The sequence below is a fragment of the Callithrix jacchus genome, chromosome 14, assembly GCF_049354715.1.
Source record: "Callithrix jacchus isolate 240 chromosome 14, calJac240_pri, whole genome shotgun sequence".
NCBI lineage: Eukaryota > Metazoa > Chordata > Mammalia > Primates > Cebidae > Callithrix > Callithrix jacchus.
Window position 1 is genome coordinate 15,648,416 of NC_133515.1, and position 25,531 is coordinate 15,673,946.

The following is a 25,531-nucleotide window of genomic DNA, read 5'->3' on the forward strand; positions in this document are numbered from 1 at the left end:
AGCTGAGTTGCACGACTTTATCGCTGCAGGCTGTTTCCTCTATTTTCTTGGATACCACATCTTAATATATTTCACATGGTCATTGTTTGCCATTTTTAATCCCCTGATTGTAATATGTTCATAATTGTTTCTGCATTTCACAAAGAAGGGATTTTTGCTCAGAGAGCCAATTTCTCTTTGCTTACTTCTTTCCCCCTTATTTAGAGTTTTGCATTTCTCTGTACCATTTCCAGGTGTTTGAACTCACAATGTCCACCTTATCTCAGGCTTTGCTTTGCTTTTCAATTAAAATTTTGTGTTGATGGAAGATAGGAGTACTTGCTTGTTAAATGTCTGTTTATCTAGCTGGATGATGCCATGTTTCTATAATAGGAGCTCTGGAAATTAATCAATATTTCTAGTGAAGCAACACCCTGCTCCTCCGTATGTGTAATAGTTGGAAGAGTTTGAGAGGCTCGCACATTACAAACCACTTTGGCCACGGACTGTATGTATATTAAGTGCTTCCAGGGAAGGGACTGGATCTTACTCGCCTTTGAATTCTCTTAAGTGTGGAGCCTTGAATATTTTAGACTCTCACTGAATAATTGGTAAATGATCAAAGATGGGGAGAGTTGCTTTCTTGAGATGTTTTGTTTTGTTTTTTTGCATTCTGGAAGCTTTTATTGGCTGTATCTCTGCATTGTTTTCTGTTCTCCTGCCATCCCTCCAGTTACCTCATCTTTCTGTAACTGAGCTTCCTGAAACAGAACAAAGTCCTCCGGGTGTGGTCTCATTAGAGGCTGTGAGGTAATGCTTCTCTTCATAATGATGCCTTGTTCTTACCTGGCACCTTCCTAATAAAATTCATGGCTGGTGAGGAGCATGCTCACACACACGCAAATACACACATACTCACTCCCTTCAAAGAGCTGAGCAAAAGTAGGTTACCAGCCCCCTCAGAAAACATAGAATGCCAACCAGGCACCCCTATTTTTTTTCAAGGGACGCCCTTTTAATTGCCCAATGTGTTTCTAAAGAAAACATAATATTACCTTGCAATGTTAGAGCGTCTTTCCTCTCGGGTCTCAAAGGACTGGTGGAAACCTGAGCTTATCTCTATAACATCCCCATGAGATCAACTCCTGCATTTGAATTCGACCTATTTAGCTGGAGTGTAAGGCAGGGAGCTTTTTAAAAACGTCCCACAGAGAGTGGGGATTTCCCAGAAAGAGTGCCCAGGAACATGGCCACTGTATAAGGAAAACTGAAGCACAATATATTTGAAGGACAATGTAATTTTTCTAGAAGAGTCAAGTAATTACTGAAAGATGTCAGATGATGAGAGTTTCTGGAACTCTTAGGATGTTTTGGGGTGGATTGTAGCATGCCACTTACTTCACTTGATCCAGAAATGTGCAGTCAAGTGACCTCAAGGTTAAATGAAGGAGAAGGAGGATTTAGATTTGCACAGCAGTTTCCAAACCAAAGCTGAGGTGACTGAGTTCAGCCTGGAGTGGATTACACTTAACTGCTAAAGTTGGAACATTGTGAGAAAATTCCTGACATAAATCCTGGTAGAAAACCTGAATTATGTTGCCTTTCATCTGGGTATGGAAGCTGCCTTGCTGTTAACTAATCCCTCAAATACACTCCAAATGTCCCTATAGATTTAAAAATACCCATGTCAGGGCTTCCTTCTTCTTTGTCTTGCCAACATAAGCATATGTCGTTCAACTGTCTACAGTCTTTCAAAAAGGTATTGATTGTGATAAAAGAAATATCACTTGTAGAACATGTAGATGTGTCCATCCATCCTGGAAACATTGATCTACCATGTGCAAATTAGTTAACTTTCTGTCCAAAAATGCTTTAGACCAGACTAGATTTAGCCCTCATTTCTAGAATGTTCAAATGCTTTGCATGATGGACAATTGAAAATATAATTCTCAGCCTCTTTCGACCTGTACTGACTAATGTGATCATGAAAATACCAAGATGGTCAGGACTTCTGGAGAAAGGTCAGGGACTGGACCAGTGCCATGCTGAGCCATATGGAGCGCAGGGCAAATGAAAGGATTCACATGGATCCTTTCTTTATTTAAAATTGTGACTTTTTGGTCATCAAGCATTTCCTACCGCAATGACTGTGAATCTCTAGAAGACAGAGAACATTGAAGAAGAGACCAGAAGGTAGAAATCAAATAGAAGATGGAGAAAATGACACCCTTAGCTGGCAGTGATAACAGCTGAGAAATGACCTTGTTTACATTGTGGGGCCCCCCTCCTCCCACACACAAACCCTTACCAACGTGGGGAAGCGCATTTCTATCAGTGGGGGTAAGGGAGGACTGGATGAAAGCCTTTCTTAAGGAGTGGCTAAGCTCAGCAGCAGCAGACCGGAAGTTTATTTTCCCGAGCAGATAACCTGAGGATGTCTGAACTCAGGCCCCAAGCACGCTGAAAGGAGGGTGTGGAAGTCAGACAGTGAGTAAATGCTCAAAACTCCAATCTCCTTCCCATTGTAGGACGAGGGCCCTGAAAAATAGCCATAGACCCTCCAGGCAGGAGATTAGAAGTGTCTTTTTTAGAGACACTCACCAGCAGATGAAACTGACCCTGGGACTCCGAAGGAAATGGCCTGCTTGACCAGCTTCCAGTGCAGTCAATGTGTGGAAGCCCAATAGAGCCTCCAGTTAGCCCTTAGTGGCCCACTCAAGATCATCAGACAAGATGCTCAGGGAGAATATGTCATAGCAATGACAGGAAGCCAAGCAGCAGAAAAAGAGCAACCTGCTGAAGCAGAGGCTACTCAGACAGAGGAAGGGAACAGTAATAACCTCAGAGAGACAGGAGAGGACACTGCAACTATAACACAAGAAGAGAGTCTCTGATATCAGAGAAATACTCATGGGGAAAAAAATCAGAAAATAAAGATGTGGTAGGTGAAATTGAGAACCAAGTGAGGAAGTTGAAAGATAATGTTGAGGATATGTCCCTTAAAGAAAGTACAGTAAAAACACCAAGAGATAGGAGAGGGGAAAAATAAAAAAGAAAATTGGAGAATGGCTGGGAGTGGTGGCTCACGCCTGTAATCCCAGCACTTTGGGAGGCTGAGATGGGTGGATTACCTGAGGTAAGGAGTTCAACACCAGCATGGCCAATATGGTGAAACCCTGTCTTTACTAAAAAAATACAAATATTAGCCAGGTGTGGTGGCACTTGTAATCCCAGCTAATTGGGAGGCTGAAGCAGGAGAATCAGTTGAAACTGGGAGGCGGAGGTTGCAATGAGCCGAGATGGCACCACTGCACTCCAGCCTGGGCAACAATTGTGAAATTCCATCTCAAAAAAAAAATAAAGAAAGAAAAAAGAAGAAAATTGGAGAATCCATTGATTCCCGGTAACAGGAATCCAACAAACAAATCACAGGATTAAGTATAGACAAGAGATAGTGGGGAGGAAATCATTTAGGAAGTAGCAGAGGAACATTGCTCAGAACTAAAGGACACTATTTTCTTGTCCATTATGTAACCTGCTCAAAGTATAAAGCTGGTCTGGGCCGGGTATGGTGCTCACACCTGTAATCCCAGCACTTCGGGAGGCCAAGGTGGGTGGATCACTTGAATTCAGAAGTTCAAGGCCAGCTTGGTAAACATGGCAAAAACTTGGCTCTATAAAAAAATAGAAAAATTATCTGGGCATGGTGGTGCATGCCTGTAGTTCCCAGCTACTTGGGAGGTTGAGGCATGAGGATCACTTGAGCCTGCGAGGTGGAGGTTATAGTGAGCTGAGATTGCACCATGCATTCCAGCCTGGGTGACAAAGCAAGACCCTGTCTCAAAAAAAAAAAAAAAAAAAAAAAGAACAAAAACAAATCCACAACAAGGTATATCATTGCAAAATTTTGGAACACTGGGGACAAATACTTTGGGAAGCACTTCCAGAGACAAGTGACAGTACATAGACGAAGAACCAAGAGTATGAATGGCAGTGGACTTTTTGCAACAACTCCAGAGCCAGAAGACAATGAAGCAATGCTTTCAAAATGTCTGGAGAGAAGTGACTTACATCCTAGGATTCTATTCCCAGTTCAAAAATCACATAAGTGTGAAGGTAGAATATAGACTTGATAGGATATACAAGATTTCAAGAAATTTCCCTCACAAGAAATCACTAAAAAAGTTACTATGGGAACACTGGACAAGGAAGAAATGATGTTGCATGGACATTTCTGGAGAAAGAATGAATGGATCCTGACATGTCTGAATAGATCAAGAGGAGATTAACACAACTAGGTAGAGTTTGGGTGTGAAGTTGTAACAAGTGCACAGAAAGTTAAGTGTGCACATGTACACACCCCCTCACCAACCCAGTACAACTCTGAGCTCCAGAGAATGCAAAATATTGTGCAGGAAAGAAAAAGCCATAGTAAACTGTGTGACTTGACTGAATAGCATTTGGAAGCATAATTAGGTAAACACTGACTACTGCTATAACCAGATTACATTGTATGTGTATTGATATTGAGAGGCTGGGAGGACGAGAGATGTGTCTGAATGAAATAGTGGTAGAATGGCTGGGGCTGGGGAAAGGTTTGAGAACTGAGGGTGACAACCTCCACAAAGACGAGTCAACAGATAATTCCTAAAATGGAAGACTCAAAGGAAGAGGATCGCCAGCGTGTTATTTGGGAATATGAAAGGAATTACCAAGAATGTGCTACATGAGGGGCTAAGGAGTTGCCTTTGGGGAGTGAAAAATGCTAAGGACGCACTGCCATTTTTCATGAAAAGCCTTGTAGAATAATTTGACTTTAAAATATGTGCATATATAATTTGTCAGAAAAAAAACTAAATTAGAAAACGAAGAGGATATGGATCCCTAAGAGCAGTTTACAGAGCCATGATAGGGCTGAGGGAGAGGACAGGTAGTTCAGACGTGATTCTCTGCATGCAGTGATTCTCTGCTGCAGGGGGACAGGGGTTTTCAGTGACACTTTCATCCTCTGCGTGATATGCAGAGACCTTGTTTTTAAGGACTTGTCACTTCTGTTGGAAAACCACCACTCTCCAATTATGCTACTGCTTTATGGCTTTGAAAAAGTAGGAAGTATATGAGTATGTTTCTAGGGCAGGAAATCTAGATAATAATTATAGAGTTAATGAATAAAGCTTCCAATGTTAGCCAGAGTAGCATGAGAATTAATTATAAATTTGATTAAAGAGATTAGAGTTCATTAAAAGTTAAGTGTTCTGCTTCCTTATATTTTGATCTCAGGTTAGTGAATGAGGTTCACTGTTGTGGAGTGTGCTCTGCTTAAGATCCCCGAGCTAAAGCTAAATCAGGTTAAGTACATCCTTTCCTTCCCTCCCAAACTCCCAACCTAGGATTCATGCATAATTTCCACGCACATGCAGGGGATGAAATCTCTTTAATCCTTACCACTTTTCCCTCAGGCCTGCCGCTCTCACTGAATGCTGTGAATTTTTAATTAACCTAGAGTTGATGATGTATATGCAGTTATATATTCTCAAAGATTCAAATGGTTTTTCAGCTCCTGTTTGAATGGCTCTTCTAACAAGGCCTGAAATAAAGCTGTGTGAAAAATGAAAGTCTGAAAGAGTGCTCACTTTAGAAATATTGAAATAGGCAATTATCATAGTTAATATTGACAGAAACAGGAGCTAGGGAATAAAACCAGTCTTTAGAGTTTTTAGTATTGTGCTGGTGATTTCTGTGTGCCCCACCATGCACTCACTCTCAGTGTTTCCCTGCCCCTTGTGCCCCAAGGGTTGAACCTTCCTTGGCTGCTTCTCTTGGGCTCCTTGGCCCTTTGCCTTCTGGTTGGGGGCTTAGCAGACGGTGGTGGAGGAGGGGAAGCTGGCTGCCCTCTTAGGTTACAGGTTACAGCTCCACTTGTTCTGGCCTCAAGCTCTCTGTGGGCCCCAGTAATGTTGCTCCTTTCCTCTGCCCCTTCAGGCCCAAGACAGTAACAGCTTCCCACATACACAAGTCCCACCCTTTGTGGTTCCATTAAACCCATCTAAACAGTTGTTTAATGAAACTTCCTTCAGTGAGACTCTCAGATGTGCCAACTGCTTTCTGCCAAGACCCTGAACTGATCTGAATCAGGTTTTTGGTCACGTCATCTATGTATCTCCCTATCTCTCCCACCAACTTACACGTCTCTGAGGGCAACATCTCTGACTTACCCATAGTTATATCCCCAGTGTTTAGAACATGGCCTGGTCTACTATAAGCATTCAATATTTGCTTGATGAATGAAACAGTGTACCCATTAGTGAATTCCTACATGTGATGCTTTATTTTTGAGAAAAAGTTGAGGTTATCTAACATCCAGACCAGACGACATGAGTGGAAATGGTATAGTTTGGGACAGAGGCATGTGCTACTGTCTGTAGTTGACAGTCATTAACATGTTTGTGTCAAGCTCCCTCCCTCACCCCACACAAATCTCCATTAGACGCCTATAAAATCAACTGCTTCAGAACTGTTTTATCTGAAGATACTAGATACAGAAGCTCAGATGCACAAAACATGGCATGGGTTTGTACAGCAAGTCTATTATTTAGATGCTTTTGGCCATTAACAGCATATTTAATTTCCAGGGGCTTAAAAATAATGATTGTTATTATCTCATGTAATAGAAATCCTGGAGGTGGGGTGCTTCTTCTCTTTTATCATTTCCACCCCTCCCCAATCTCCCCAGCATGGCCACAAGATGGTGGCCACTGCTCCAGGCATGATCTTCACTCAAGTCCATCAAAAGGCAGGCAAGGAGGCTATTTTTACTTGCTTTGCTTTGTTTTACTAGGGAGTCCTTCAGCAGACACACTCTCCTGTCCATTGGCCTTGATTGGCTCTCATGTCCCTTACCTAGCTGCAAGAGAAGCTAGGGAAGAGGGTCACTGTTTTTGGTTTGTTTGTTTTGTTTTGTTTTTTTAGATAGTCTCTCACTCTTTCACCCAGGCTGCAGTCGGTGGTGCAATCTCAGCTCACTGCATCCTTTGCCTCCCAGGTTCAAGTGATTCTCTTGCCTCAGCCTCCTGAGAAGCTGGGACTACAGGCATGCACCACCATACTTAGCTAATTTTTGTATCTTTAGTAGAGACAGCATTTTACCACATTGGCCAGGCTGCTCTCAAACTTCTGACCTCAAGTGATCCTCCTGCCTTGGCCCTCCACACTATCGGGATTATAGGTGTGAGTCACTGCGCCTGACCGAGTATCTGGTGCTTTCAGCCTCTGCAGTGAGAGGCTATTTCTATCAGTGCTATAGACTGATTGTTTCTGTCCCCCAGATTTATATAATGAAGCCCTTACTCACAAGGTGATAGTATTAGAAAATGGGGCCTCTGGAAGGTGATTCAGTCATGAAAATAGAGCCCTATCAATGGGATTAGTGTTCCTATAAGAGGAGACACAGAGATTGCTCTTTCTGGTCTCTGCTATGTGAGGATACAATGACAAGAAGACCATCTGTAAGCCAGGAAATGGGTCCTCACCAGACATGGAATCTGCTGACACCTTGATCTTGAATCTGCAGACATTTTTATCTTGGACTTCACAGCCTCCAGAACTGTGACAAATAAATGTCTGTGGTTTAAGCCACACAGTTCATGGTAATTTGTTATAGCAGCCTGAACAGGCTAAGACAACCAGCAAGGAAGAAGGAGTAGAAGAAAAGCTGTTGGATGAACAACCACCAGTATCAGCAACATAAACCAAAGAAGTAGATGAGAAGAATGCCACAATTGCTGAGGCTTCCACACGTGCTTAATGGAGAAAGTTACTTTTTACCTAAACTTACATGCACTCTTTGTGTGGGTTGATTTATTTGAATAGAGGAACTCCAGGAGAAACCATGGTGATGTCAGTCTGTCCCTCTGTAAGATGAAAATAATGATGTTGACAGCTGTTTCACAGTGAAATGTAGGTTACAAGCAAATATTTATAAGGGCATTATGACATACACAGATGAAAGCTGTCATGGCACTAAAAATACATACACACCCTCACACCTGATGCTGTTCTTTCTTCTCTGTTGTGTTTTCATCACCATCTAGAGTATTAACAAAGCCCCTCACATTTCACACAGGGTTCTTGTACACACTGCCCTAGTTGATTATCTCAAATATACCCAGAATGGTTCTTATGATGTAGTGTTTGTCTTGCTGATGTAAAGAGGAGCTAAGTAAGGAAGCTTGGACTTGAACCCAGATCCTCTCACTCTTAAATCTGTGGGGTTTTTCCTCAATGCCTTTGTAGCAAGCAAGTAACACAAAGGTAGGACATAATCATCAGACAATGGGGAGTGTGGGGACATGAAGACCCGGAGACAAAGATATTCAACACAGATTCAGGTTCAGTTTTTAAAAACTGCTCTGTTAATGCCTACCAGATTTATAAATGCATGTGTCCTTTGACTCAGCAATTCCACGTCCAGGAATTTATCCTAAAGATAGACTTGTATATGTGCAAAACAACCCAATGGTTATTGATTAGAGACTGGTTAATTAAATGCTGGTATGTCTGTATGAAGGGTTAGTATGCAGCTATTTAAAGGGACATAGCTATTATCATACTAATATGAATCTATCTCCAAGTGTATAATCTATTCACTTATACAATACAGTGAAAAGGGCATTTGTGCAGACCAGTACATATTTGCTTGTACATTTCGTGAAATACCTCTAAGAATATACAGGAAACTGGTAACATCGACTGAATCCAGGAAGGGAAACTAGGAAGCTTTTTGCAAATATCCTTTTGTAAGTTTTGATTTTTGAAACATGTTAATGCATTTCTTATTTTTAATAAGTAACTATAATATTGTGCATTAAAAAAACAAAAAAAACCTCAGTGGGGGGCAGTTTGGACTGCTGTTCTGTGACCTCTTCCCTGGGGCCCAGGCTGCGTCACAGCCACTGTTCAGTCTTTCCCTGCCCTCATGCCAGCCTGGCATGCCACTGGGCTCATTCAGTGTGTAATTTGTTGACTCAGATAATTTCATTCTTTTAGCTTTGTGGGTCAGTACTTGAGGCTGTTCAGACCCAACACTGGACTCATTATCTGCTCAGAGCTGCTGCTCCTCCTGGGCTCTCTCTGAATGGTGTTTCTACCCTCCCCGCCATCCAAGGTCAAACCCTAGTTTCCTCCGGTCTTTATCTATCTCACTGTACTCCCTCTATTTGCCCAGTCCCTGGGCCCCAGCACACCCACACGAATTCCTTGTCTGTCATCCATGGAGTTCTGCCCAGTCTGCTTCGTGAGCACCACAGGAACTCTCCTTCCCACCTCTCCTGTTCCAGAGGAGTGTCTCATTATCTTTCATTTATGCCACTTGCTCAGCTCCCTGTCACCCCTTTTCCCACCTTAGACCACCCTATTGCCTTCCTCCAGGACCACCTGAAGACGCAAATCTCATTCTGTCATTTCTTCGTTTAGAAGTCCATAAACTCCTCAACAAAAGTGGGACTCTTTTAGAATGACACACGGGTACTTTCAGAGCTGGCTGCCTTCCCCATGCCCACCTCCATGTCTTCTTCCTGGCAAGGCTTCTCCACTATTGGTGCACAGCAGGTGGGCAGAGTCCTCCTATGGGTTGGAAATGTACACAAAATGAATGCAAAACTCCTTATACAAAAATCACATGTGAAATTGAATGCGTATTTACAACAAAAACTTGTAACAAGTTATATATTTTTAAAGCTTTGTGATACCCAGAAAATAAGATATTTTCATTAATTAACTATATGACACCTCTATGCTACATCCGCTGATGCCCTTGTTATGTGGCACCAATTTTTATTGCCTTTTCTGCAGAGAACAGAAGAGAATGCCATGCCATCTTTCCTCCAGCAAGATTGATTGAAAATCCCTTTCATTGTTGATAGTTAAGTGAAATTTCCTTTTCACAACTCACTATTAGTCATGCATGCCAGGAAGCAATCCCTATGTTGGTGTAGATGCATCAAACGTGCAGCCTCACATGCAGATGGATTCACCCTCTACATAGCATGTCACACACTTGAGCTCCACAGACACAGCAATCCAGTCAATCCAATTTCACGCAATTCCCATCAAAAAGGAAAAGGACTGTATGGTGCATTTTTAATGGATCGGCTGCATTTGTTACAGGTGGTCAGTGACACCATCTGGTGCCGGGAGGAAGTCCAGCCCAGCAGCAGAGGTGGTGTCCCCAGAAGGAGAGAACGGACAAACTGACAAGTAGCTAGCAGAGGTCTCCTGGTCCTGGAGAAGCTGCCTCGCCTGAGAATACAGCATGACCCCAGGCAAAGCTCCCTAACTGCTAGAGCCTCTGCTTTCTTACCTGTAAAAAGCAGATGAGGACACTTACCTGCCAGTGTGCTGTGATGTTCAGTGACAGAGCATATGCACAGCATCTGTCCCAGGGCAGCCCCTCGCTCCTGACGGTCCTCCTCTCAGCCTTCCCCATAGCTGGGGAATCACAGTGACAAAGGGTCCAGGGGGGCTGTCCTCACCACAGTACTGGCTGTGCTCATTCTAGGTCCAACCCGCAGCCCACCTGCCCAGCCTTGCTTAGCCAGGCTACGTCCTGAGGTACAGCAAAGACAAGACTATGACAGAGAGTGCTCCAAACTTTCCCATGCTCAGCAAAATCCCTACAAGAGAGAAGTCCCTCAACCTAATTTCCAGGGAGCCTTACAGCCTTCCATGGAAGTGTTGATAGGCCTCCCAGGGCTTTTGCCTTCGGCAACGAAGACAGTAATTCACAAGTTTGACTCAAGTCTGATGCCACAAATGGGCAAATCAGAAGGCTAAAAAAAAAAAAAAAACAAAAGAAGAAGAACTCCCTCAACCACCTACAAAAGCCATATATTTGGTGTTAAAAATAATTTTGAGAGATTAGTCCAACTCATTTGTTTTTCCAGGTGAATAAACTAATCTATACCTACAATCAAAATTAAACCCCATTAAATGTTATTTGTATAGAACCTTGTGCTTCTTTCAGGACAATTATGATTTGCTGCAGAGATCAGTTAGTTTCAGATCTCCCATATAATAACTATACATGTAATAGGAACCTTCTAGAGAAATGACTGAGCCCAAAAAGTGGCTTGAGCATGTCAGGCCCTCAGGCAGGTCAGCAGAGGACTTATTTTGGCTTGTGGGTGTGGCTGTCACTTGCCACAGGACCTTGAGAACCCACCAAGTTCCCCAGAAGGGTAGTCACCCTCTCTACCTGTTTCTGACACACCCAAGAACAGGAGGCTAGAATTAGGACAAAAGTAATTCATATTGAAAAAGACATTGGGAAAAAGAGAAATGCCTGTGGTGAGAACCCAGCATAAGAGTTCACCAAGTGACAAGGAGCTCAGGCTAGATGTCTCTGGCACCAGGTGGCAATCTGGTTTGTTCTCAGTGTCAGATACAGTCCGGTGAAGCAGATGTGGCAACATCCTTGCCAGCGGCTCTGTCTGGTGTCTTTGCAAGAAAAATGGGCAAAGGAGACCTCAGAAATGTCTTGGTAGAGTCTTTTCCTATCTAATCAGTCCCAGAGCTGGGAAGAGGCCCCACAAGCAGGCTGCACAAAGGTTGGGAGAATGTGGCCTGTTAAGCCTTGGAGTAAACCCAGTTCCTGGATTGGTCAGGGTCCTGAGGGTTTGGGCCCCTTTCCTGTAAGTGGAGTGAAGGGAGGGAGATGGGTGATGGCTTGCATGTGTTCAGTCCTCCAGGACAGACTCCTCCAAACCTGCTGGCTGTCTGGCCTTCGCAGGTGTAAGCCACCACTTCCCAGTGGCCTGCCCTCCAGCCTCGGCCTCCCTCTTTGTGCATATGCACCTGTTTCCTCTCCCAGACAGGGAAGGCTTAGTTCTCACTGATTCCTGCCTTTCTTTCTCCTGCCTTGTTTAAACAAGGATGGCTCTCCGTCCCATTAATCTACAGGAAGTCCTGCACTAATTACTGGAGCTGTGAAATGGGGCAGTAAGGACCTCAGGGGGTATAAATTACTAGCCCTATTCTTTAGGAGCTTCATTGGGGTCAAAGATTTTAAATAACAACAATGCCGGGGGTAAGGCTAAGTCACATGAATGGTGAAATAGCTTTGCACACTAGCCCCCAGAGCCGTTCCACAAGGAAAATCCACGATTTGCAGGAGGGCAGCTCCATCTGGTTGAAAGCATTGAAGCAGGAGGCAGAAGATGCAGGCACTAATAAGGCTGCTCGGCTGGTCATGTGACCAGGGGCGACCAGGTCACATGCGCCCAGTCATCGCACTTGCAGCCTGCAGGTAAGGGTACTCCCACAGGAGTCTCCGCTGTGGGCATTACCAGTCTGGGTGGTCAAGAGGCCTGGGATCTCTTCCTTCCTCACCACCAACAGTGGCATTCTGTGTGCTTCCTTAGCCTCCTTCTCCATAAAATCATAGTGTTATGGTTTCTAAGGCTTTCTAGCTCCGGAACTCTAGGACCTTTAAATGAGGTAATGGATAGGAAAGCTGTAAACCATTGCATGCTTTGAGGGCATTATTGTGTTATTACTACCTCCAGCAATAAAGATTCCATAGAGGAATTGGAATTTGAACTTGGCCTTGAAGGAAGGAAGAGTAGAGCTTGGATGATGGAAGAGTGTGCAAAGAGCATGCACGATGTATAAGCTGGGAAAAGTGAGGGGAAAAGAAGGGGGGCGAGCAGAGGCTCTGGCTAGGGACAGACTGGGGTAGAACTTAGATGGCCATGATGGGAGGCTCAGGCTCATTCATCCATGCATCCTCTGGGGACAGGGCCTCAGGTAGGCCGCAACATCCTGGAAATACCTCAGGGACCTGAGCTAAGGTGGCACAGGCCCCATCTCCAGTGGCCATGTCCTCCCCACAAGCCCTGTGAGCACCACAGCCTGCCCTCACTGTGAAAGGAACCAGAAAGAAGGCTGAAATACAGCACCATGCCCCCTTTCGAAAGGAAGTCTGACAAAGGATTGAGTTTTTTGGTTGACTGTACTGGAGAGTCTTATTCTCCCATTGTGCTCTCATCTGAGTATGCCTAAGGCTTCTTCTTTCTGGGGCATTGGAAACCCCTTCTTTGAACAGGGAGCAGGCCATGGCATAAATGATGACTTTTATGAAAGTCAACTTTTAAGTCTTTACACAGCACTAAACTTAGGCCTCATTGGCACTAAGGAAGTCACAGACTGCATAGCTAACACTGTATTTGAAGTTGTCACTGCAAGGGGAAGCTGTCTTTGGTGCCAGAGGTAGCCACATTTAATTATCATTCACAGACACTCCTCAACACTGTTCCTGGATGCTTCAGCTATTATTCTGGTTGCTTCTAAAATAAAGTGGGGTGATTATTTTGTGAGTGTGTGGATGGCCTGCAGGGATGCCTGTCTTGTTTTTGCAGCATTGGTTTATCTAAAGAAAATTGCAGAGCTCAACAGAAAGGGAAAGGCTTTTCCCCCCAGGAGCCGAAGGGATCCTTGGTGGAGAGAAGCAATCGGGACTGTGTTTGGGTGAGTCTGGTGCATCTTTGGGCAGGTGCCACCCACCTTGTATCATCCCTGCACAAGGTCCAGTCTTTAGGGGGTCATCCCTGGAGAGGAAACACCATCACTGTCACTCTTCCCAAGATTTCTCAGGCCTCATATGCTCATCCTCCTGAGGCTGAGCTGTGCAAACTGGAGATGGCATTGTCTGGAATTGCTCAGGGAACACAAGCACAGGTTCTGCCAGCTGGGGAAGAGAGAGGCAGGTTCTGAATGGACTCAGCCTCTTTAGGCCACCCACAGATGAAGCTGGCCTTGCACAAAGGGGCCACCAGTCTCAGGCGGTGACACAGTGGAGTAGGTGGGTGACAGCACACACACACGGGAGTTAAAATAGGCAGGAGGGCATTGCTAGCCAAGGCATCTTGCTATACCAGGATGCACATGATGACATAGTGATGCTGCCGGGATTATCAAAGCAGAGGCAAAGGCAGACTTTAGACACCAGCACCAAGGTCCCTCCTCCCCAAGGACAGTAACTTAAAAACATTTCTCATGATGTCATCCACATTTAAAACCAGTGTAGAAACACGGTGAAAATGGTTTAAACTAAAAACACAACATGATGATGGAAAAAGGGTTCCGAGTCTCAGCAACACAGCTCCTGCCCCCTCCAAATTGAGGACTGACAAAGAAATTCAAGAGGAGAAAACGGCTCAAGAGCAGCACAGAACTCCGTCTGTCACGTGGCTTTACGCAGCTGGGTAAGAGAAGCTGAGACCTTGTCATGAGAGCACTCGCCTTATTCCTAAGCTGGGTAGAAGCTATGTCCCGAAGAGCGGGCTCAGAAGGGGTCGTTGTGTGTGTGGGCCTCATTAGGAAATAGCCAAACCCAGCCACTTTGATGAGCATTTATTTGCTAACCTGAGGGATGTAAGAAAGCAGATCCCTGTGAGTGTTTCATAGTATCCCAGTACCAGGAAAAGCTTTCAACATGGCATCTTATGTATCCCTCTCCCAGGAGGAGAGTCCCTTATGTGCCCTTGGCCACAGCCAGAGCAAGGGACTGACTGCCACTCAGATGCCAAACTCCTGCCCGCCTCTCTCTGTCTGCCTCTCCTCTGTGTGCTGCTCCCACACTGGAAATTTCTACCCTCTGAATAATCCGATTAAAGTGTATCCAGCCAGCCATTGCTAAAGTGAAAGCATATTGCCTGGGAGGAAGTGAATGAATGAATCCACTGGAATCCTCCACTGCACAGGCGCAAGTCAGTTTATCAAAATCACTGGGCTTCGAGTGGGGAGTACAGGGCTGCCCTGGGGCCCCAGACTAGGAATGGGAAGCTGCTGACTAGAGGAAGAAGGGAAAGGCCTGGCACTGCCGCCAGCAGCGCCAGTGTGGGTGCACAGGATGCTGGTGACAGCTGGGACCGGCGCTGCTAATAGGGAAGAGAAGAATGTGCTGGAAACAGACTCACTTACTTTACAGTTTTGCCTAGAGCCAGCCCTGCATTTAACTTTCCCAGAAACGAACCTGTCAGCAAACCAGGGAAGGGCAGTTTGCGATTTGCTGGGGTTTGCAAAAGCCCAGGTGGCTGTGGCTAGACCGTTTGCCCTGAACATCACCTCCCTCCTCAGGTGCTTGGGTGGGACCCTGAGTTGGGGCAGCTGGGAGCCCCATGTTTCTGACTCAAGGTTAGGAAGAATCATTTCAGCCAGAATTCCACCGTCTCGGCTGCCTGAGCAATTCAGCACGTTCCTGAAGATCTCAAGGCCTCTGTGGTTACTATCTTGTAGGACTTGCTTAGACCTCAGTGAGCCTTTTGCTGCTTAGCATTCCACTGATTTATTTCTTTGTGTTCTTTTTACATTTTCTTTTTTTTTTTTTTTGAAGGGGAAGGGAAGAAGCCATCTGTCAGTAGCTCATGATACAAGGGAGGCCGGGTTCCTCCTTGCGCTGTTACAACTCCCTCACACGCATTCTCAGCACCACAACCAAAGCCCTGATTTCATTCTCTTTTTAATTAAAGACTTGCCCCCAGGAGAGTTTCGAGAAGCTAAAGCAAAACAAAGCAAAACCAAAAGAAAACAAAACTCCCCTACATGTGCGGTGGCCTACCTGAACTCTGGGCCTGACTGTCCCACTTTTGAGCTGTGTGGCACACTTCAGGCTGGCTAGCCTCTCTGGTTTCATTTCCCCCGTAGATAAAATAACCGAGTTAACCCGATACTCTCTCAAGTTGCTCCAGGCATCTCAAGGCCTGAGGAATGCCATCATTTCTGATCACTGATCACTTTCACAAGACAGTGGGGTCTGTCCCCAGAGGAACTGAAAATAACTTCTGGTACTGCTTTGTTCTTTCCGTTCAAAGCACCCAAAGTCTGGAGAGCAACCCGACATGCCTTCTTTAACAGTATACAATTTACATAATCTTTACAAATCTTCTCATCACTGCAATATGAAATCTATAAATATAGTAGCTACTAAGCCACAGTCGGGGAGGAAAGCAGCTGCAGTCCCTCCATGAACACAAAGGAAGGAGGAGAATAAAACTAAAATAAGGAGGTTTAGAAATCTCTCTAGAAGGTTGCTTTCAAAAGGGAAAAAGTATAAGAGAAAATTTTCCTCTAATTTACCTCTAAAACACACTGGGATGAATGAATGCTTCCCCCACAAGGAAGAGAGGTAGACAGTTTGGCACAACTTTATCCCGCATGATGGGAACGGCTGGTATAACCAGGTCCAACAAGCAGGATACCAAGGAGGATGCTCTGTGCATTTATATCTCCCGTTCCCGATCTATTAATAGCTTCCGAATGTGCTTTATGATACACCGTGCTTAGAGATTAGTTACGTGTGAAGTATAAATATAGACTGCCTGGACTAAATGTGATAAATCTCTGAACATGAGAGAAAATAATTGTGTACAAAGCAACAAACATAAGTTGTGGGGAGTCTTGCCTAACGGGATCAGCAAATGTTTCAGCCAAGACATTTATCATACAAAATCTTGGTGACAAATGCCAGATCTTAATGGGTCTTCCCTCCAGGAAGAACTAATTCAATCAGAGGAAATAAAAATGGACCGCATTTGTTTCTTTTCTCAACTTTACAATGTTAACTGGCAGCTCCACGGATGAGCCTAAAATAATTCCACACATAAGTGTAACAAAGTAGACAGCACCGTGCAACGATGGGATCTCCATTTCTTATCACTATGGACATGGACATCCTGGACAGCAATGCTACAGGCATTTGCTCCCTAAACGCACTCACAAAGCTCAGAATAGTTTTCACTGAGGCGACAGCAAACATGGCCGGAAGAGCACAGCGGACTGGTTGGTGATTAATGGTGTGAGGCACCGTCCAATTCCTTCATTAACATTTTGAGTTCCAAGGCAGTGGTTTGAAAGTGTTTATAGTCAAAGAAATCCTTCTTCAAACAAAGTCTAATACAGAAACTCAGTACATCAAACAGAAGAGCAAAAGCGCTCTGTTTGAAGGGATCATGGTGAAAAAGATGGGGGTGGGAAGGAGGGATGGGGAGCCCTACTTAAAATGGGTTGGTTCCCTAGGGACACCTTGCCAGTCCCTGAGATTCTAAGGAACAGTTTAAGAACCTCTGATCAGAGGAGTTTATCACATTCTGTGCACTATGCTTTTGAATATTAACTAAAAATATCACAAATTCATAAATTGTGAGAAGGAGAAGAGACTTTATTTCTTGTAAAGGGTTATAACCTATAAGGTGGCCATCCTGCAGGCTTAGAAGTGTGCTTCTGGCCAAGACCACAGACAGGCACTTAGAAGGAGGAGAGGCTGGGACAGAAGCTTTATGCTGGACAGGGTGGCTAAACATACATATTCAACACATTATAGGAATAACTATGAATATTCATGAAGGTAGTCCCAACACATGCATTTTGAACAAACGTGCATGTAACATACAACCTAGGTTTACTTTGGGGTGGAGATTTAACATTTAAATGTATTTAAATTAGGTACTATACCTCAAAACGTCTTTTCAGGACTTGAAGGCAGATGAATGTACCTTCTGCAAACCAGCCAGAACCAGTCTGTGGTTGGTGGTCTCTTATCAGGAAAAAGTTACTGGAGTCAGTCTCTCATCCAATCAAAGCTATAGTTATGGCTGGTGGAGCAGGGGTCAGTTACTTAGCGTCTGTGAGCTAGGTGAGTTGTAATTGTTTTAATTTTGCTTATCTTGAGGCCAGTGATCGTTTAGCTGTGGGAGAAAAGGAAAACCTTATGGCAGTTAGAATCTAGTTTATCTTTAAATATTGTGTGTGTGGTACGTGTGACTTAACTCTTTGCTTCGTATGGCCCTAGGTCTTGTTTATAATTTGGTGTCTTATGGCCACAAAGAGTCCATTCTGTCAGTCTTATGATCTCAATTTTAACATTAATGCTGGTCAATTTTTGTGTCTGAAAAGAAAAAAGGTGAGAGGCATAACAAGGTATATCTGACCTCCTGTCCCTTCGTGGCTGGGAACTCAGTTTTAGGGTTTTCTTGGGGTCCCTTTGGTTACAAGGGGGTCCATTCTGTTGGTGGAAGAGCTTAGCATTTTATTTTTAGTTTACAGCAGGGAGCAAAAAATCCTGATACTGGCTTTGACTTGCTTTTGCTGGGAGGCTGAGAACCAACCAGGCTATTTTTTGACTTAATAAACCCACTGGAACATATATACATATGCACATACAAAAGCAACATTTTAAAGACATATCACAGATGGACTTCAGCTGGAGCCCCCCTAAAACTCTTTTGAATTTGTATTAAGCCCAACTTGAAGGAAGGGTGGGGGTGTGATTATAATGCAGTGATATGCCAACACTGGCTCATACCAGTGGATGAGAGCCTCTTGTTAATTTTCCAGGAATGTTCCACGGTGATTGTTAAACACAGCCATTGTTAAAAATAAAACTATGTAGCCAGCAATTTCACTCTTTGGTATTTCCCCAAATGCGTTGAAAACTTATGTCTACATAAAAACTTATAATACACACAGATGTTTATAGTAGCTTCATTCATACTTGCCAAAATCTGGAAGCAAAAAAATGTAGGTGAATGGATACACAAATTGTGGTACATCCAGACAGTGGAATGGTATTCAGCACTAAGGAGAAATGAGCTACCAAGCCATGAAAAGACATGGAGGAATATTAAGTGTATATTACTAAGTGAAAGAAAAGGCCAATCTAAAAAGACTATAAACTATATGATTGTAACTATCTAACATTCTGAAAAAAGAAAAATTATAGAGATAATTAAAAGATTAGTGGTTCCCAGGGTTTGGGGAAGGAAGGAATGAAAAGGCAGAGCAAAGATTTTAGAGTGATGAAACTAGCCTTTATGATACTACGATGGTAGATACATATCATTACGCGTTTATCAGTAAACACTAATGTAAACTATGGACTTTGGACGATAATTATGGGTCTGTGTAGGTTTATCAGTTGTAACAAATGTACCACATGGTGTAGGATATGATAGTGGGATAGAAGGAGCGGTGGGAGAAGTTGCAGGCCATATATGGGAACTCTCTGCGCTTTCTGCTCAGTTTTGCTGTGAATCTAAAACTGTTCTAAAAAGTAAAGTCCATTAAAAATTAAACTATATAAAATTTAATTAAATAAATTATATTAAAAGCAGAGGGAATTAATATTCAAAATGGATCACCTCCTAATTATTTTATGGTCTATTACTATTATCTATTTATTATAATTAAATAGATAATATTTCTATCTATTGTATCTGTATAAAGGAATTATTACACAATGGTGCACATCTGTGCAACTCTTCTCAACTCCATGTTAAGTCACCTCATTTTGGTAGCTTGAAATCAACTTGGCCATAGGTGGTAGTGTTTGCAGTATAGGAGTAAGCAACTGCTACATAACAGGACTCTTTCCTCAAGAGAGCTGTTATTTTTTAAATTATTATTAATATTTTTCAGAATCAAGGTCTTGCTCCGTTGCCCAGGCTGGAGTACAGTGATGTGATCATAGCTCATTATAACCTTGAACTCTTGGACTCAAGCAATCCTCCTGCCTCAGCCCCTCAAGTCTCTAAGATTACAAGCACATACTACTACATCCCGTTTTTTTTTTTTTTATAGTCTCACTATGTTGCTCTCACTGTGTTGCCCAGACCAGTCTCGGCCTCCCAACTCATTAGAGGCGTGAGCTGACAAGCCCAGCCCAGAGCTGGTTACTGAACATCTGCGGCACACCAGTGGGTACAGTTATTGGACTCATGCTTAGGATCAGTAACATATGTATACCTGAGAATGCTGATCAAAATATGGCTTTTAGAAACATTATAGAAGCATAGATCTTCACATATGATTGATTTAAGCTTTACTCTGAAGTCATCCAAAGACCTCTTTAGAATGGTTCCAAGAATTTCCTCTTTTGAAAGCCAGGAACTCCAATCAATCTAAAGAATTAAATCACTCAAATTTGAAGAAGACAAATATACCTCAGGAGCAGCTCTCTTGCTATCAAAATCACTCAGATCGTGTTCTGAGTGATAGATCCTAATTGCTGAACTGTTAAGTGTAATTAAGTCTATCAGCATGGTTTTCTCTTGATGAAAATAAAGTTTGGTATATTATGTCTTTTGCAAAAGGAGTCTCTTATCTCCTTAAATTTGTAAATCTATGAGTCAGTAAGACTTCTCTTCAAAATGTGATTTTTTTCACTCCTCATGGATATAAAGAACTTAAAAAAATCAAATTAATATTGCCTGCAAGAGAGAAGCTGGTTGCAAGCACCATTATTTTATACAAACACTGTTATATCCTGCTATATCTCATCAAGAATATTTGTGTGTCTGAAGAACATGTCGATCTTTTACCAGCCTTTGTTTCCATCTATGAAGTATGCAAGTTTGAAATAGATTCCAATCTGTCAATGCTTCTTTTGAGTCTGTATGATGTGCTACTGTACAAACCAAACATGGAGGAACAGTATGGATATGGAAGCAATCTCACTTGTAACTGGTGTTAGCACAACTGTTTGCCGTTAGCCCAACAACTCTCAGCACTGTCTCCCTCTGAGCATCACTGGATAGGGGAAGCAGAGCTTTAAAAAAAAAAACTGAAGCTCAGGTCCCAACACCAGGGATGCTGACTTAATTGGTCTTAAGAGGGTTGAGGGGGCCAATAAGTTTTGAAAGCTTTCCAGATGATTCTAATATATAGCCACGACCAAGACCCACTATTTGAACCTATATAAAAATAATTTGATGCAGTTGATGTGAATTTATTTGTCAACCTAAGACACAGAGGAACAAGTCAAGTCAAATAATAAACAAATCAATCATCCTTGATTATGGCATGATTTCAGTGTCTTTTGGTTAGTTAAAAAAAAAAACATGGTAGTTCAGCATCAACAATATCACATAAAATCACCCTCTCTGTTGGGTAACTTCTAATGTTAAAAGGTAAGACCTATAAAGTTAGTTCAGTTATATCCCCCTGAGGGTCCACTCTGCAGCCAGTGAGCGAACGGTGGAAGGCACTGGCACCGCCATGTTCCAGGCTGCTTTGTGGTTAGGCTTCCTTCTGCTTCCTCTCCTGGCGCTGCCTTGCATCTGACCCATTTTCTAAGCCAGATCTCTCAGTCTCCTGCCAATTCTGTGAGCCTTATATCCTTGTGAAAAAATTCTTCCCGTCACCCCTCCTTCTTTTTGCTTAAAATAGTCAGAAGCACTTTTTGTTCCTTGTAAGAGAAAGATTCCTAACTGATACTTTGTCATACCCCTAAAGGAAACAGAAACCAGTGACCAGTTTTCATAAACATTTTTGAACCTAAGAACATAAAAATTCAAGAAGAAAATAGTTGGGAGACTTGCCCTGAAAAAAGTAAATGTTGCAAAGCACACAGAAAAAGGAAATGGAACAGAACAGAGCATCTGAAAGTGGGCTCAGGCATATGGAGACTCAGGCTACTGCAGAGCCGGCATGATACACTGCAGAAAGGACAGGCTACTCAGCAAGCAGTGCTTAGAAAATTAACGCTCAGCACGGAAGAAAATAGATTCCTTTCCAAAGTATGAAAAATCTAAATGCAAAAACAAAACCTTAAAACATGTGGAAGAAAATATAGGTCGGGTGCAGTGGCTCATACCTGTAATCCCAGCACTTTGGGAGGCCGAGGCAGGAGGATCACCTGAGGTCAGGAGGTCGAGACCAGCCTGGCCAACATGGTGAAACCCTGTCTCTACTAAAAACAGAAAAATTAGCCGGGTGTGGTGGGGGGCAGCTGTAGTCCCAGCTACTCAAAAGGCTGAGGCAGGAGAATTGCTTGAACCCTGGAAGCAGAGGTTGCAGTGAGCCAAGATGGTGCCACTGCACTCCAGCCTGGGTGACAAAAGCAAGACTCTGTCTCAAAAAGAGAAAAAGAAAGCAAATATCTTTTGCTATATAAACATACCCAAAACTGAAAGAGAAAGACTGATGTATTTGGCTACAATTAGGGAAACTTTGTTCATTCATACATTTTCATTTTTAGAGACAGAGTCTTACTCTGTGGCCCAGGCTGGAGTGCAGTGGTGTGACAGCAGCTCACTGCAGCCTCAAAGTCTTGGGCTTAAGCAATTCTCCTGCCTCAGCCTCCTGAGTAGCAGTGACTACAGGAGTGCCCCACCATGCCATGCTAATGTTTTATTTTTATTGATTGATTGATTGACTGATTGTAGACGGTCTCTCTTTGTTGCCCAGGCTGGTCTCAAATTCCTGGGCTTAAGTAATCCTCCTGCCTTGACTTCCCAAAGTGCTGGGATTACAGGCATGAGCCACTGCACCTGGTCCCAAAATTTTTTATATGAAAAGTCACCATAAACCAAGTGAATAGACAAGTCACCAGTTGGAAAAAGATTTGCAATTTAGATAACCAGAACCTAGTATATGTAAAAAAATTCATACAAATCAGCAAGCTATAAACAGGCCAACAGAAAAAATGAGCAAGGTATATAAATGGATAAAAAGAGAAAAGAAAAACTGAATAGCCTATATAGATAAAAACATGATTATTCACTAGCAATGAGAAAAACAATTTATTTTATTTTACAGTCAAACGTATTGATGAAGATGTAGAGAAATGGGAACTCACAAACTGCTGGCAGAGGCGTGAACTGGCTCAGGACTTTGAAAGACATTGGGCAATTGTTGGTTAAGAGGAAGATAAGTATGTATCCTCCACCTGAGCAGTGTTGCTTTCATGGTTCCATGCTAGAGAAACTCTCAATTGGCCAAGACAGGACATGTATAGAAATGCTCATTGTAGCATTGTTTATTTCAGAAGAAAAGGCAAAAATCAAAATGTCTATTAACAGTAAATGGGTAAATTATAGTGTATTTATACAGTAAAATACTATGCTTATTACACAGGAGTGCAAGTTAATGAGCTAAAGCAGCATACTTCATCGTGAATGAATGTCAAAAACAACGTCAAGTGGGAAAAAAGCAAATCGGAAAACATGTTAAACCAATTATTTAAAATTGGTATAAATGTCTTTTGCCAAAGGAGTCTCTTATTTCCTTTAACTTGTAAATCTATGAGTCGATACGACGTCTCTTCAAAATGTGATTTTTTTCACTCCTCGTGGATATAAAGAACTTAAAACAAATCAAATTAATATTGCCTACAAGAGAGAAGCTGCTTTCAAGCATCATTATTTTATGCAAACGCTACTATATCCTGTTATATCTCATCAAGAATATTTGTGTGGCTGAGGAATGTGTTGATATTATCTATGGGAAAAGTACAAAAACATAATCAACTAACTTCTGTGTAGTTACTTTTTAGTGAGGGAAGGAAGAGAATGACATCAGGAAGTCACAGGCAATTCGATTGTATCTGTAGTTTTCATTCCTTAAAAAATATCTGAACCGAATTTACTAAACCTAGGTGATGGTATGTTGAGAGCATATTATTTTCTGTACTCATTAGTCCTATTTTAAATATTTTAAATATGTTTATTAAGTGTCCCAACCTTTCTCCTTTCAACTAAGATACTGAAAGCCTTTTTGCCCCATAACTACTTTTGAAAGGCTTTTTTTGGGCCAGGTGCAGTGGCTCACGCCTGTAATCCCAACATTCTGGGAGGCTGAAGCAGGTAGATGGCTTGAGGTCAGAGGTTTGAGACGAGCCTGGCCAACATGGTGAAACTCCATCTCTACTAAAAATACAAATAGTAGCCAGATGTGGTAGTGGGCACCTATAATTCCAGCTAACTGGGGAGGCTGAGGCAGGAGAATCAAGTTGGAGGTTGCAGTGGGCTGAGACTGCACCAATGCACTCCAGCCTGGGCAACAGAGAGAGACTCTATCTTTAAAAAATAATAAAATAAAATAGAAAGAGATGGAAAGGCTTTTTGCCCCAGAGCTCATGCTTACACATGTCATTATTGTAGCTTCCAGCCCTGTGGGTTTTCACCCTAGGTGTTATCACTTGCTTTGATTATAAGACTCTAGACCACATCCCAGGGGTGAACCCTGGCCCATCTGACACAAAGACAGAAGACCATCATACATTTGCCAGCCACTTCTTTTTTTTCCTCGTCATCAAGAAATACGTGTATGTGTCCACTCCAGCCCCCCTCTTCCCTCCACACTCATGGCTTGATGGTTGCCAGCTCACACTGTGCCAGTTGTTGGCACTTACTCTTTGGCGAGTCTACAGCTGACCTTATTGCCTCTGGCTCCTCCTCCTTGTGCTCTTGCTCTTCCATCCACCAACTTTATTAATACTCTATAACCCAGGTTACCGAGGAGATCTCAAATCAGGGTGGAGAAGTCATATCTCTGTACCACACTCTCCCTCCACCACCTCTCCTCTGCAGGTCAGTAGTCACCTATTCACGATGCTCCTCAGGCACTGTGGACCTCTCGTTGTTGTGAAATACACTAGACAGCTATCTATTGATACATATATTGATGTTTTACTACAGTGGCAATAAAATAATAATTATTTGGGGGAGGATAGATGGTAGGAATAGCTTTATTAAAAAGAAAAATAAAGATCACAGATTTCGCTATATACATTTCCAAATTTTTCACTACATTTGCTTTTCTTCACAAAGATTGGATTGTGCTGCATATGGCACTTTGAAACCTGCCTTTTGCCTTCATAATTTATTCTGGGCATTTTTTCTTCAGAGCAACGATTTTTTTTTCTTTTCTTTTTGTTTTGTTTTATTTTGAGACAGGGTCTTGCTCTGTCACCCAGGCTGAGCGCAGTGGCCTCACCTCTGCTCACTGCAGCCTCAACCCCCTGGGCCCAAGCAATCCTCCTGCCTCAGTCTCCCAAGTAGCTGGGACCACAGGTGTGCACCATCACACACAGCGTTTTTTTTTTTTTTTTTTTTGGTAGAGACTGGGTTTTGTCACGTTGCCCAGGCTGGTCTCAAACCCCTGGACCCAAGCAAGCTGCCTGCCTCAGCCTCCGAAAGTGCTGGGATTCGAGGAGGTCAATGGCCTCAAGCTCCTCTATTCCCAGCAGCACTTCCGAGCTCCTGGCAAGAGCATATATTCATGTGTAAGCATGAAAAGGGGGGTCCCCAACTCTGCCGCGGGTGGGAGTGGGGACACATGGTAGACTCTGTCAGGAATACACCCAGAAACTACCAGAAGGCTAAACATGGTGCCTTTGGCCTTCAAGATGCCTTTCAGAAGACAATTATTATTATTTTCTTAAGAGTGAGTTGAGATAGGGTGGGAGGAGCAGCTTCCGGGACCCTGCCCCACGGCAGGCTACCCTCTGCCCTGTGTATCCCAAGTACTTTTTCTGCATGCCCAGTGTTGCAGAAGCCTTGCCTTGCCATGGACACCGTGGAAACGAACAGGCTTGCTGAGTGACCGGCATTTGCACAGCGTTCACAAATAACACTAAACACCTTGATTTCCTCAAGACCTTCTGGAGCTTTCTTAGACTGGGTGGGCACCTTAGACAACACCTCTCTGTTGTGGGATGCACGATCTCCCCAGGCTCAGGCTGCCCCAGGCGGGGGGGCCACGTGGCTCCTATCCTCACCCT